Source organism: Pan troglodytes, chromosome 8 (assembly GCF_028858775.2).
Source record: "Pan troglodytes isolate AG18354 chromosome 8, NHGRI_mPanTro3-v2.0_pri, whole genome shotgun sequence".
Lineage (NCBI taxonomy): Eukaryota > Metazoa > Chordata > Mammalia > Primates > Hominidae > Pan > Pan troglodytes.
Window position 1 is genome coordinate 123,182,470 of NC_072406.2, and position 12,672 is coordinate 123,195,141.

The following is a 12,672-nucleotide window of genomic DNA, read 5'->3' on the forward strand; positions in this document are numbered from 1 at the left end:
AAGAAGTCTAAGCAAATTAGAAAACACTGAAATCACATCAACTGTCTTATCTGACCACAATGTTATAAGAGAAACATTAGAAACTATGTGAACACATGGAAATTAAATACCATGCTCCTGAACAACCAATGGGTGAAAGAAGAAATTAAGAAGGAAATTGAATAATTCCTTTAAACAAATGAAAATAGAAACACAACATACCAAAACCAATGGGACACAGCAAAGGCAGTATTAAGAGGCAAGTATATAGCAATAAATGCCTACACCAAAAAATGAGAATAATTTCAAATAAACAATCTAATGATGAATCTCAAAAACTAGAAAAGCTAGAACAAGCCAACCCCACTATTAGAAGAAGAAAAGAATAAAAAAGTTTTGAGCAGAAGTAAATACAATTGGGTCTAGAAAAACAATACAAAAGGTCAGTGAAATGAATAAACAAATCATTAGCTGGACTAAAAAAAAAAAAACAGAGAGAAGATCCAAATAAATAAAACTAGAAATAAAAAAGGAGATGTCACAACAGACAACACAGAAATACAAAGGATCATTAGAGGCTACTACAAACAACTATATAACAATAAATTCAAAAGCCTAGAGGAAATGGATAAATTCTTGGACACACACAGCTTACCAAGATTGAACCAAGAAGAAGTAGAAAACTTGAACATACCAATAAGTAATGATATCGACTCACTAATACAAAGTGTCCCCCCCCAAAAAGTCCAGGACTGCATTTGATTTACTGCTGACTTCTACCAAACCTTTACAGAACAATTAATACAAATTTTCTCAAACTCTTCCAAAAAATTGAAACAGAGGGAATTCTTCCTAAGCCTGCATAACCCTGATACCAAAACTAGACAAGAACATAACAAATAAAGAAAACTAGGCTGGGTACGGTGGCTCACACCTGTAATCCCAAAACTTTGGTGGGCTGAGCTGGGTGATCACTTGAGGTCAGGAGTTCAAGACAAGCCTGGCCAACATGGTGAAACCCCAACTCCATTAAAAATACAAAAATTAGCTGGGTGTGGTGGTGCACACCTGTAATCCCAGCTATTTGAGAGGCTGAGGCAGGAGGATCACTTGAATCCAGGCGGTGGAAGTTGCAGTGAGCAGAGATCACACTCCTGCAATCCAGCCTGGGTGATAGAGTGAGACTCCATCTCAAAATAAATAAATAAATAAATAAAACAATAAAACTACAGGTCAATGATGAACATGGATGCAAAGATTCTCAACAAAATACTAGCTAACCAATCCAACAACACATCAAAATGATAATACATTATGATTAAGTGATGATATATCATGATTAATCATCTGCACATTCCTGGGAAGTATCCAGGAGTACACAGATTTTCCAACATGTACAGATCAATAAATGTCACATATTGCATCAGTAGAATGAAGGACAAAAACCATATATGATCATCTCAATAGATGCAGAAAAAGCATTTGATAAAATTCAACATCTCTTCATGATTAAAAACTCTCAATAAATTTGATATAGAAAAAAAGTACCTCAACATAATAAAAGGCCAATATGACAAACACTATACTGAACAGGAAAGGCTGAAAGCTTCTCCTCTAACAACTGGAACAAGAGAGGAACACCAATTCTCACCACTCTTATTCACCATAGTACTGAAAGCCCTAGTCAGAGCAAATTAGGTAAGAGATAGAAATAAAGGGCATCCAAATTGGAAAGGAGAAAGCAAAATAGTTCCTGTTTGCAGACAACATAATTTTACATGTAAAAAAACCTAAAGATTCTACAAAAAAGTTCTTAGAACTAATAAGCAAATTGAGTTAAGTTGCAGATACAAAATCAATGTACAAAAAATCAGTAGGGTTTCTGTACATAAACAATGAACTAGCTGAAAAAAAATCAAGAATGCAATCACATTTACAATAACTACCAAATAAATTCAATCGAGGGGAAAGATCTTCAAAAGGAAAGCTACAAAGCACAGAAGAAAGAAATAGAAGATACAAGCAAATGAAAAGACACCCCATGCCCATAGATTAGAAGAATTAATACTGTTAAAATGAACATACTACCCAAAGCAATCCACAGATTCAATACAATTCCTATAAAAATACCAATGACATTCTTAACAGAAGTGGGAAAAAATTCCTAAAATTTGTATGGAACCACAAAAGACCCAGAATAGCCAAAGCAATCCTGAAGAAAAAAGAAAAGTTGGAGGCATCACACTACCAGACTTCAAAATATGCTACAAAGCTGTAGTAACCAAAATGGCATTGAACTGGCATAAGAACAGACAAAGACCAATGCATGAAATAGACAACCCAGAAATTAATTCATATACCTACAGCCAACTGATTTTTGACACTGGAGAAAGGACAGTCTCTTCAATAAATGGTTCTGGGAAAACTGAACATCCATATCCCCCAGCTATTACACTATGTAAAAATCAACTCAAAATGGATCAAAGACCGAAATGTAAGAGCTGAAACTATAAAAGTACTGGGAGAAAACAGGGGAAATACTTGAGGACATTTGTGTTAGAAAATATGTTATGAACAAGACTTCAAAAGCACAGGCAACAAAACCAAAAATAAACAAATGGGGATTATATCAAACTAAAAAGCTTCTGCATAGCAAAGGAAACAATCAACAGAGTCAAAAAGCAGCCTATGGAATGAGAGAAAATATTAGTAAACTATTCTTCTGACTTGGAATTAATACCCATAATATACAAGGAACTCAAACATCTCACTAGCCAAAAAAATAAAAAATAAAAAAATAAACAATCTTACCATTTATTTGATGAAAAAATGGGCAAGTAATCTCAACAGTCATTTCTAGACAGAAGGCATATATATGGCCAACAGAGAAATATTAAAAAATGCTCAACATCACTAATCATCAGGGAAATGCAAATCAAAATCACAATGAAGTATCATCTTACCCCTGTTAGGATGGCTGTTATCAAAAAGACAAAAAATAACAAATGCTGGTGAGAATGCAGAGAAAGGGACACTCTTGATGGGAATGTAAACTTGTCTAGCCGTTATGGAGAACAGTATGAAGGTTCCTCAAAAAACTGCAAATAGAACTACCATATGATTCAGCAATCCCACTACTGGGCATTTATCCAAAGGAAAGGAAATCAGTATATTGAAGAGATGTCTGCACCCCCATGTTTACTGCAGCACTGTTCACAATAGCCAAGATATAGAATCAACCTAGATGTCTAACAACAGTTGAATGGAGAAAGAGAATGTGGTATATATACACAATGAAATACTATTCAGCTATAAAAAAGAATGAAATCCTGTCATTTGCAGCAACAGGCATGGAGCTGAAGGACATTATGTTAAGTGAAATAACCCAGGAAAAGAAAGTGAACACGGTGTGTTTTCATTCATATGTGGTAGCTAAAAAAAAGTTGATCTTGGCTGGGCGCGGTGGCTCATGCCTGTAATCCCAGCACTTTGGGAGGCCGAGGCGGACGGATCACCAAGTCAGGAGTTCGAGACCAGCCTGGCCAATGTGGTGAAACCCTGTCTCTAATAAAAATACAAAAATTAGCCAAGTGTGGTGGCACACGCCTGTAGTCCCACTTACTTGGGAGGCTGAGGTGGGAGAATCGCTTGAACCTGGGAGGCAGAGGTTGCAGTGAGCCAAGACCACACCATTGCACTCCAGCCTGGGTGACAGAGACTCCATCTCACAAACACACACAAAAAAGGTGATCTCATAGAAATAAAATGTAGAGCAGAAGATACTAGAGGGTGGGAAGGATAGGGGAAATAAAGGGGTAGAGAGAGATTTGTTAAAGGACAAAAAATTACAACTAGATAGGAGGAATAAGTTCTAGTGTTCTATATTCTATACCATTGTAGGATGACTGTAGTTAACAATAGTGCATAGTTTCAAATAGCTGGAAGGAGGATATTGAATGTCCCCAACACAAAGAAATGATAAATGTTTGAGATGACAGATATGCTGATTACCCTGATCTGATCTGTATACATCATATGTATGGAAACATCATTATGTACCCCATATATGGGTACAATTATTATGTGTCAATTTTAAAAAAGTATAAATAAAGAACTGTAGTTACCGGGAACTGGGGAGTAGAGAAATGGGGAGATGTTAGTCAAAGGGTACAAAGATTCAGTTATTCAGAATGAATAATTTCTGGGTATCTAATGTACAATATGATGACCATAGCTAATACTGTATACTTGAAATTTGCTAAGATAGTTATCTTAAGTGTTCTCACTACACAAAAGAATTGTAACTATGTGAGTTGATAGATATGTTGATTGGCTTGATTGTGATTCTCATTTTACAATGTATATGTATGTCAAAATCATATTGTACACTTAAATATTTACAATTTTTATTTGTCATGTATACCTCAATAAAGCTGGAAAAATTAAAATGTAGAAAACTTATAAGTATATAAATTGCTTTACACTGTCCATGCTATAATTGTCATATATGTTACATCTGTATGCATTGAAAGCCCTACCAGATGTAGTAATTTTGATCTTAAAATCAATCATATTTTAAAGAACTCATAAGGAAAAAATATATTTACCCTCGTTATAGATACCCAAGTGTTGGTTGAATTGTGCCCTTCAAAAAATAGATATGTTGGAGTCCTAACCCCCAGTACCTCAGAATGTGCTTATTTGGGGATAAGGGCTTTATAGAGGTAATCAAGTTAAAATGAGGTCTTTAGGAAGGCCTCTGTCCAATATGAAATAGGAAAAATTTGGGCACAAAGATACAAGCACAGGGAGAACGCCATGTGAAGACGAAGGCAGAGATCGGGGGGATGCATCTCCGCTGACACCTTGATCTTAGACTTCTAGCCTCCAGAATGATGAGACAAACATTTTCTATTGCTTACGAAACCCAGTGTGTGGTACTTTGTTATGGCAGCCTTAGCCAATGAGTATGCTAAATATTTCCCATTTCTGTTACTCCCTCATTCCTGAGGTCTCAAGCTTCCCTCTTATTTTTCCCTTCAGACTGAGCAACTTCCTTTAGCGTTTCTATTGATTTATCTTCAGATTCACTGAATTTTTCCTCTGTCTTCTCTGTTTTTGCTACTGAGCCTGTAATGGGTTGAATAGTGTTCCCCACAAACTCATGTTGAACCAGAGCCTTAGAATATGACTTTATTTGGAAATAGGATCTTTGCAGATGTAATTAGTTACGGATCTCAAGATGAAATCATCCTGGATTTAGGGTGGGTTCTACATCCAGTGACTTTTTGTCTTTATAAGGAAAGAAGAGGGAGATTTGGATAGGAAAAGCATAGAAGGAAGAAGGTCATGTAAAGATGGAGACAGATATTGGACTGATGCTGCCACAAGCCAAGGAATGCAAAAAGCCACAAGGAGCTGGAAGAGGGAAGGAAGAATTCTGCCTTAGAACTTTCGAAGGGCATGTGACCCCACGATACCTTGATTTCAGACTTCTAGCCTCCAAGGCTGTGGGAGAATATGTGTCTATTATTTTAAGCCACTCAGTTTGTGGTAATTTGTTACAGCATCCCTAGGAAACCCATACAGAGCCTTTCCAGTGAGATTTAATTTTTTGAATGAATTTTTTAGTTTTAAGATTTGGCATTCAGTTCTTCTTTAGCATGTCTATTTCAGAGAACTTCTATCTTTTAAATTACTTAATGAATACTTACCTTTACCTCTTGCAACCTGGTTATAATAGTTACTTTAAACTCTGTCAGATAATTAATTCTAACATCTCAGGTTAAACATCTGTTCATCATTTCTCCCTTCCGAGCATTTAACTGGATCTTTGTATGTTGAGCAATTCTGGATTCTGTCTTGGACATTATGAGTATTACTCTTGGTCCTGTGAAAATCTGTTTGGTTTATATTCACAGGAAATCAACCTAGTAGTTGGTTTCAAATCACAGGTCTCATCTCCCCTTCTGTAACCAGTGTTTTGATGTTGGGGGTATGAACCTTGGCAGGATCCTGCCTGCCATTGGTCACACGCATGCACAGGTCACAGGTGGGCCTGGGACTTACACCTGATCAGACACAAGGCTTAGAGGATTCCCTTCTCCAGCTCTTTTCTCTTTGGGTTCCCGTATGTAATCTTGGTCTCCCAGGGACCCATTGTCCCATTCCTCTGGACAGAAAGATAGGTTTCTTTTAGAGTTTGAGTTACCCATGATCCTGCCACCAGTTCTGCATGACTGATTCAGTCCCTGGGCAGAGTGGTAAGGTAAAAGAGCAAAAAAAAAAAAAGACAGTAAGAGTCCTGAAATCCCTCCCCGGCTCTGCCCTTTAGAGCACAGGGTCTTTCTTTCCCTGTTCCTACTGCCAGAAAAGACCTTTTTTTTCCTCCTCAAAGTTGTAGCTGCCTATACGGCTACTGCACATTTCCCTATTTGGGGCCACTCTAGTGGCAGGATGAGGAGAATAAAAACAAGACAAATAAGAAAAAATGTTCAGAGAGTTTCTCCACATTTCCTAGCTCACAGTGGACATCTCCACCATTCTCTGTCAAAAGAGGGAGCTTCACCCTCTGAGTTGCTCATACCGGCTGCGGTGCTCAGTTCCACAACTGAGGCCTTCCGTGGATCAAACGTGAGAGACAAAAGAGGAAAAAAATCAATAGGAAACTCTCTCATGAGGCTTTCTTCCTCAATTTTTGTTTTCCCTTCCCACTCTCCCTGTTACTGTCTGCCTTTCAGATAGCTGCTTTTTGAATTTTCCAGATGTTTTAGTTGTGCTGTTTAGTCGGACCAAGAGGCTGTAATAGACTTGCTCCATCTTGCTTGGCATCGGGAGTGGGTCTATCTTTTAAAATTTCTTTTGTTTATCTTTCATTTCTACATGATTGGACAAAGGGGCGCTTCAAAGTCTTGAGTTTAAGCCACGCACAGTGGCATAGGCCTGTAGACCCAGCTACCTGGGAGGATTGCTTGAGGCCCAGGAGTTTGAGGCCAGCCTGGGCCACATAGCAAGTCTCCATCTCTAAGAAAAGAAGAAGCATAAACTTAGAGTGCCATCATCAACTGAAAATATTTGGTGCTTAAAACCAAAACTGTTATTTAATTTTTTTGAATGTATGTAACACTAACAGAAAAGATTCCTCTCAAAGACTTTGCAGTGTATAGAAGTTATTGGAAGTTATGTTTTGATGATTATATGATCATTGTCTAGCATGGAATCTGGTGTATTGAAGATGAATACTATTTTTATGAAGTTAAGGCTCTAGCATTCATTCTGGTCAAATATTCTGGTTGCACAAAATAGAAAACAACTCCAAGAGGCTGAAGTAAAAGGGGAAGTAGTTGTGTGGGCTCTGAAATCTCATGGAATCCAAGAAAAAGAAGCAAGAGGTTCATCTCAACTTCCTAGCAACAACATTTGGAATTTGGAGTGCTAGGAGAAACCAAGGCAGCTTCTTTCCCATATATATATATAATTTTTTTTTTGGTGGGGAGGCTTGCATGATTCCTTACATTTATTACTCTCTATTTGCTTAATCCTCTTTCCTTTCTCCACAAAGTTATCAGCTTCTTAGTGACAGTACTGAGTCACTGCATCCATCTTGCCCAAAGCCAGCTCTGCCTCAGGTTAAAATAAATTTCATTTATGTGAATCAATCCATTTTCTGTTATATTTTAGGCACTTTGGGTTGGCTCGAATTGCAGAAGAAATCACCCTAAAATACCATTCGCCTCTTTATCCTATTTAAGGTTCCATCAGCTTTGAGATTCCAACTCTCTTCTCTTTCTCTAGATTTATTTTTTTATTTTTTATTTTATTTATTTTTTTGAGACAGAGTCTTGCTCTGTTGCCCAGGCTGGAGTGCAGTGGTGCAATCTTGGCTCACTGCAACCTTCGCCTCCCAGGTTCAAGTAATCCTCCTGCCTCAGCCTCTTGAGTAGCTGGGATTACAGGTGCACGCCACCTTTCCCGGCTAATTTTTGTATTTTTAGTAGAGAAAGGGTTTCACCATGTTGGCCAGGCTGGTCTGAGCACCAATTAAACCCAACACTGTCTTATGTATTTTCCATGTATTCACACATTTAATCTTTGAGGGTATGCATGAGGTATGTGAAATCATTTTCCCCTTTTTCCATATGAGGAAACTGAAGTCTAGAGAAGTTAAGTACATATAGTTATGAAATGGCAGAAGCAGGACCAGAACTCAGGTTTCTCTTACTCTAAAGCCTAAATTCTTAACGACTTCACTTGAATGCCTCCCAGAAACTATCAGGCCGTGGTCCTTTTACCAAGGAAGAGTTTGTGCTTCGTGTTATCAATTAGGAAGAATGGGGAAAAAAAGATCATTTCCAGGGAGCAGTGAGAGCCAGACCATCTCTTAAATATGTCTGTGTGCGTGTGTGTGTGTGTGTGTGTGTGCGCATGGGTGTATATGCTTCAGGCGTGGCGTCTCCATGGTTTCTTTGAGTAAATGTGAAAGGTGATTTACCTTACCTAATTATATTAATGGAATATTAGCTTAAGAGTTATTAATGTTGGTGACAAATATCTCCTTCATACCCAGTGGCTCTTAGCTCACCTGTTATACCTGAGAACAAGTAAGCATTGCTCACCATAACTGTTTCAAGGTTTGCTTTTGCTCATGCTTCTGGACAAAGCAGACGAGATAATTCACCTGGATGTGGTGGAAAAGGTCACTGCTTTGTGAGGACTGACTTGGAAGACTGTGGTAGGTGATGTTAAACTTTGTGTGTACACACAAGCTCTCAAAAGTCACATTGTAGTGGCAACACAAACATGCCCTGCAGGGTGGCACACCAGCGAAGAGCCAGCTGGGAGCCCAATCTTTCTTGGCATCCTCAAGGCTGAGTTGATCCTAGTACCAACTGCTGTCTTTTTGGTATTGGCCAGAAGCCCTTGCAGAGATAGAAAACACCTGGCTTAATTTTCCAGGCTGCGGCAGGATGGGTTAGCATGTTAGAAAGAGATAAAGGCGATGGCAGGACTCATCGCTTGTTTTTGTGAATACAGCAAGACTGATCCAGCAGTCAAATGATGAACATAGTAGGTGGTGAATAAGGCAGCTCCTTACAGCACTCCTGGAGTTGATGCTTTTCTTTTGGCTTCCATTAACCTTCAATAACGATGGGATTCCCAAGGGCTTCAGCACAGGTACAAAGAAGTGGAGGAATTAAGTAATAGCTTAGAGGAAGCAATAGAGTTTTCCCTACTGACTCCCTGCTTCCCCCTTGTCAGCAATACAGTGAGTTGACAGATGTTTGTAGCTTACTGCAGCATTTGGTTCCAGCTGTGCGCACGGCATGAGTAGTAGCGGGAACATTGCGTTCCCCACCTGTTCATCATGTTCAGACTAGCGAGTGTGTGTTTAAGTTCAGGCTGTGTCGGGGGCAGGGGTGGGGGGGGGGGTGGCCTGTGTTTATGTGTGTGTGTGACCAAATTGCTTCTATCTGTGAGGATTTTGTCACAGCCTAGGAGTCCAGGCTAAATGAGTCATGTTTTCTTTTTCTTAGACAGTCAAGTCTTTTTTTTCATAAAGTAAGCAATTAATATTCTCTCCCAGCCAGCTCCCTCACTTTTGTTAGATGAAGTCACCATCAAAGATATAGAAGCCAAGACAAATTTTGGTATTGCCTGATACTTTAATTTCAGATATAACATGAGGACAGATGATTTATCTTAAGAAGCTTTCTTTTATTGGTAAATTACCTAGCTGATAGTTATAAATTTATCTTCCTCTACTTACATATTCCTTTTAGGAAAAAAGAGAATGAGAGAATCCTATACTTACATCCTTGAACTAGTTAAGCTACCTCAACTATTAAGAAATCCTGATTTTGGAATAAAATGCTAGCCATCGTAGTCACCAACTTCACCAACTTCTGGGCCCCTCTTGCCTCTTTGATAGCTTCAGTGTAAGTAGAATTCATTCACTCATACATTCATCCATCACACAAACATTTATCAAGTATCCATGCTCGTGTGTCTTATATTTTGGTATTTATTGAATTACTCATGCACTTGTTAAAAATGCAAACACCCAGGCCCCGCCTTCATCCTACTGAATCAGAATCTCCAAGGAGGAGGTACTAGAAATATGATTTTTAAAAAGCCTGTTTTAGAGATGCTCTAGGAATAGAGATGAAAGGACAGTCCTTTCTACCTGCTAGATCATCATACAAATGAATAGATAAGCTAGAGCAAGAAAAGTCCATCTAAGCCATGATAAAATATATATGGCACCCATGAGAGAGAGAGGTTGCTTCTACTAGGAGGAGGAGGGGTTGCCTAACCAGTTGGTGTAGTGCTTGCTCTCCATCAGCTTGGCTGTTGGGGAATGGTCAGTCTCCTAGAGTGTACGTGATGTTGCCTCCAAGAGTGGGCATTAGATACAGAAAGAGGGAATACATCTTGCCTTGTACTGTCCTAATCTAGTAGACATCAATGGACTGAAAGGACAGGGCTAGAAGGAGGATGTGCTAACTTGTCAATGCGCTCATTTCTGATGAAAATTTTGCAGGTTTCTCTTTGGCAGTGCGATCAAGGCTGGAGATTCACAGTAAGGAACTTAGAAAGCTCATTGGGCTTACCACCAGGAAAAATAGAGTTTGGCTCTGTCCTTGCCACTTATTAGCTGGACAGTTTACTTAGTCTGTTGCCTAGTTTCCTCCATCTACAAAGGCAGATAATAAAATCTACATTATGGGATTGTTTTGGAAATTATATAATATATAGTACATAAACTGCTTGGCATTGTGCCTAGCATGTGGTTGGTGCTAATAAGTACTATTTATTTTTAGTAATAATATAAATAATAATGGACCCCCATTTGGGTCCCCAGAAATGACTCCTTCTCAGGCCATCAAACCCAAACTCCGTATTTACAGTGGCTCTCAACTATTTGCTCTGTCCCAGCTCCCTGGAGGGCTATGACACTGTCCTAGCAGTCTCACTGGCTCAGGGCAGTGATTCTCAATCTGGGGCCCACTCTTTCTAGCTCAAGTTGGCTTCCTACCCCAGGTAATTTGGACACTGCCTCCTGTCCCCACTAGGGCACTTGCTGATCACTTCTGTCCCCCACTGAGATTTATTGCTTTGGGTGGTAAGTCTTCAGCAGGGTGTGCACACCTGCAGCTCTCAAGGAGTTTTGTCAAAATACACATGCTACATCCCACCTTGGACCTGGTGAATAATTTCCCTGGTGGGGCATTGGTAAGTGTATTTTGTCTTCCTAGGAAATGCTGATCTATAGGCCTGGTTGAGAATTATTATATTTGTGGATATCTTTCTGCTCAGCAATGTCTCACTCAGCTTGCACAGCATGAAATCTTCTAGCAAAAATTAATGGTGTCCACATAGCTTTTCAAAGCTCAGAGATACCCTGTGTGACAAACTGAGGAGGCAGAACCTGTGGTGATAAGGAACATATGACAGGAAGAAGAACTGTGTGTATAAAGGGGCCATGTATATCACCCTACACATGGTGCATACATCGTGGTACTTAATAAAATGCAGCACTTGTTATTATTGGTATTCGTTGTGTATTGGCCTCAGGGTTCCTGGCTCTGAAAAGACCTGTTCCCATTTTAGGAGAAAAGACTCCAAATCAGGGAATTAAGAAACCACCTGGCTGTTTGGGAAGCATTTAGAAAATGTGACAAGAGGTGTCATACACAGGCTAGCAGCAGAAATTTCAAGAAAGATAATTACTGTAAACTTTGTTTTTATTTCCCCTTTTGATTCTGAAATTAGGAAGAAGAGCAGTGTGTTGGAAGCTGGGGTGCAGATGGTAAGTGATGGTCTCCCAAGACTCAGTTCCCAAGTTCTACAAACAGCAACACAGCAAACCCCAGATTGCCACGGGCTCTGATTTTTGTCTCTTAGTATTCATACTTGAAGTGTGGGGTTCCTAGTTGCTGTGCAAAAATGAGTGTAGCCATGTTTCCAACTGAGCCTACTGGCGATGTCCAAAGCCCCTGCCAAGAGCCTCAGAGCAGAGACTTTAGTAGAAGATGGAAAATGAGTGACTCAACAGAGCGAGGAAATTGTCTTCTCAGCTTCCTTTAGATTGTCCAGAAAGGGAGATTAGAAAGGATCCTCAGAACTAACACTGGAAAGGGAGTTTATACCATTAGGGCAAAGATTGGGAGACAAAGGTACTGAAGTCAAATGAGACTTCTGTGAAATACTTTGGAAAGTACAGATTTTGAGACTACATGAACAGCAGCAGCACCAATAACTGTATCACTGGTGTGGGCTATAGACATCAGCTGGGAATGAAGGTGATTCTCAGGGCCCTTAATTTAGCCATCAGCCCCCAGCCAGACCTAAGCCTGCAGCTGGCTGCACAGAGAGGCAGCCTGTTCCATCCTTGGAATTCCAACTTAGGTGACTACACAAGGCATTTTGGTTTAGTGGTTCCTTAAATAAGACGACGTTCCTTTAAGTCTAATCTCTCTCCTGCTGAAATTTCCTACCCTCTTGGGTTTTACCATTAAACTGCTTGCTCTCATCTGAAAAGTGCAGCTAGCAGGGTGCAAGCTAGTGCCCTAGTGACCGTTAAAATCTATCCTAGGACAGCTAGCACGCACGGAAAAACTTGCCATTCGCCGCACAACCACTCCCCCCGCCACCCACCGCTATTCTTATCAGAGAGAACACGGAAAATATTCT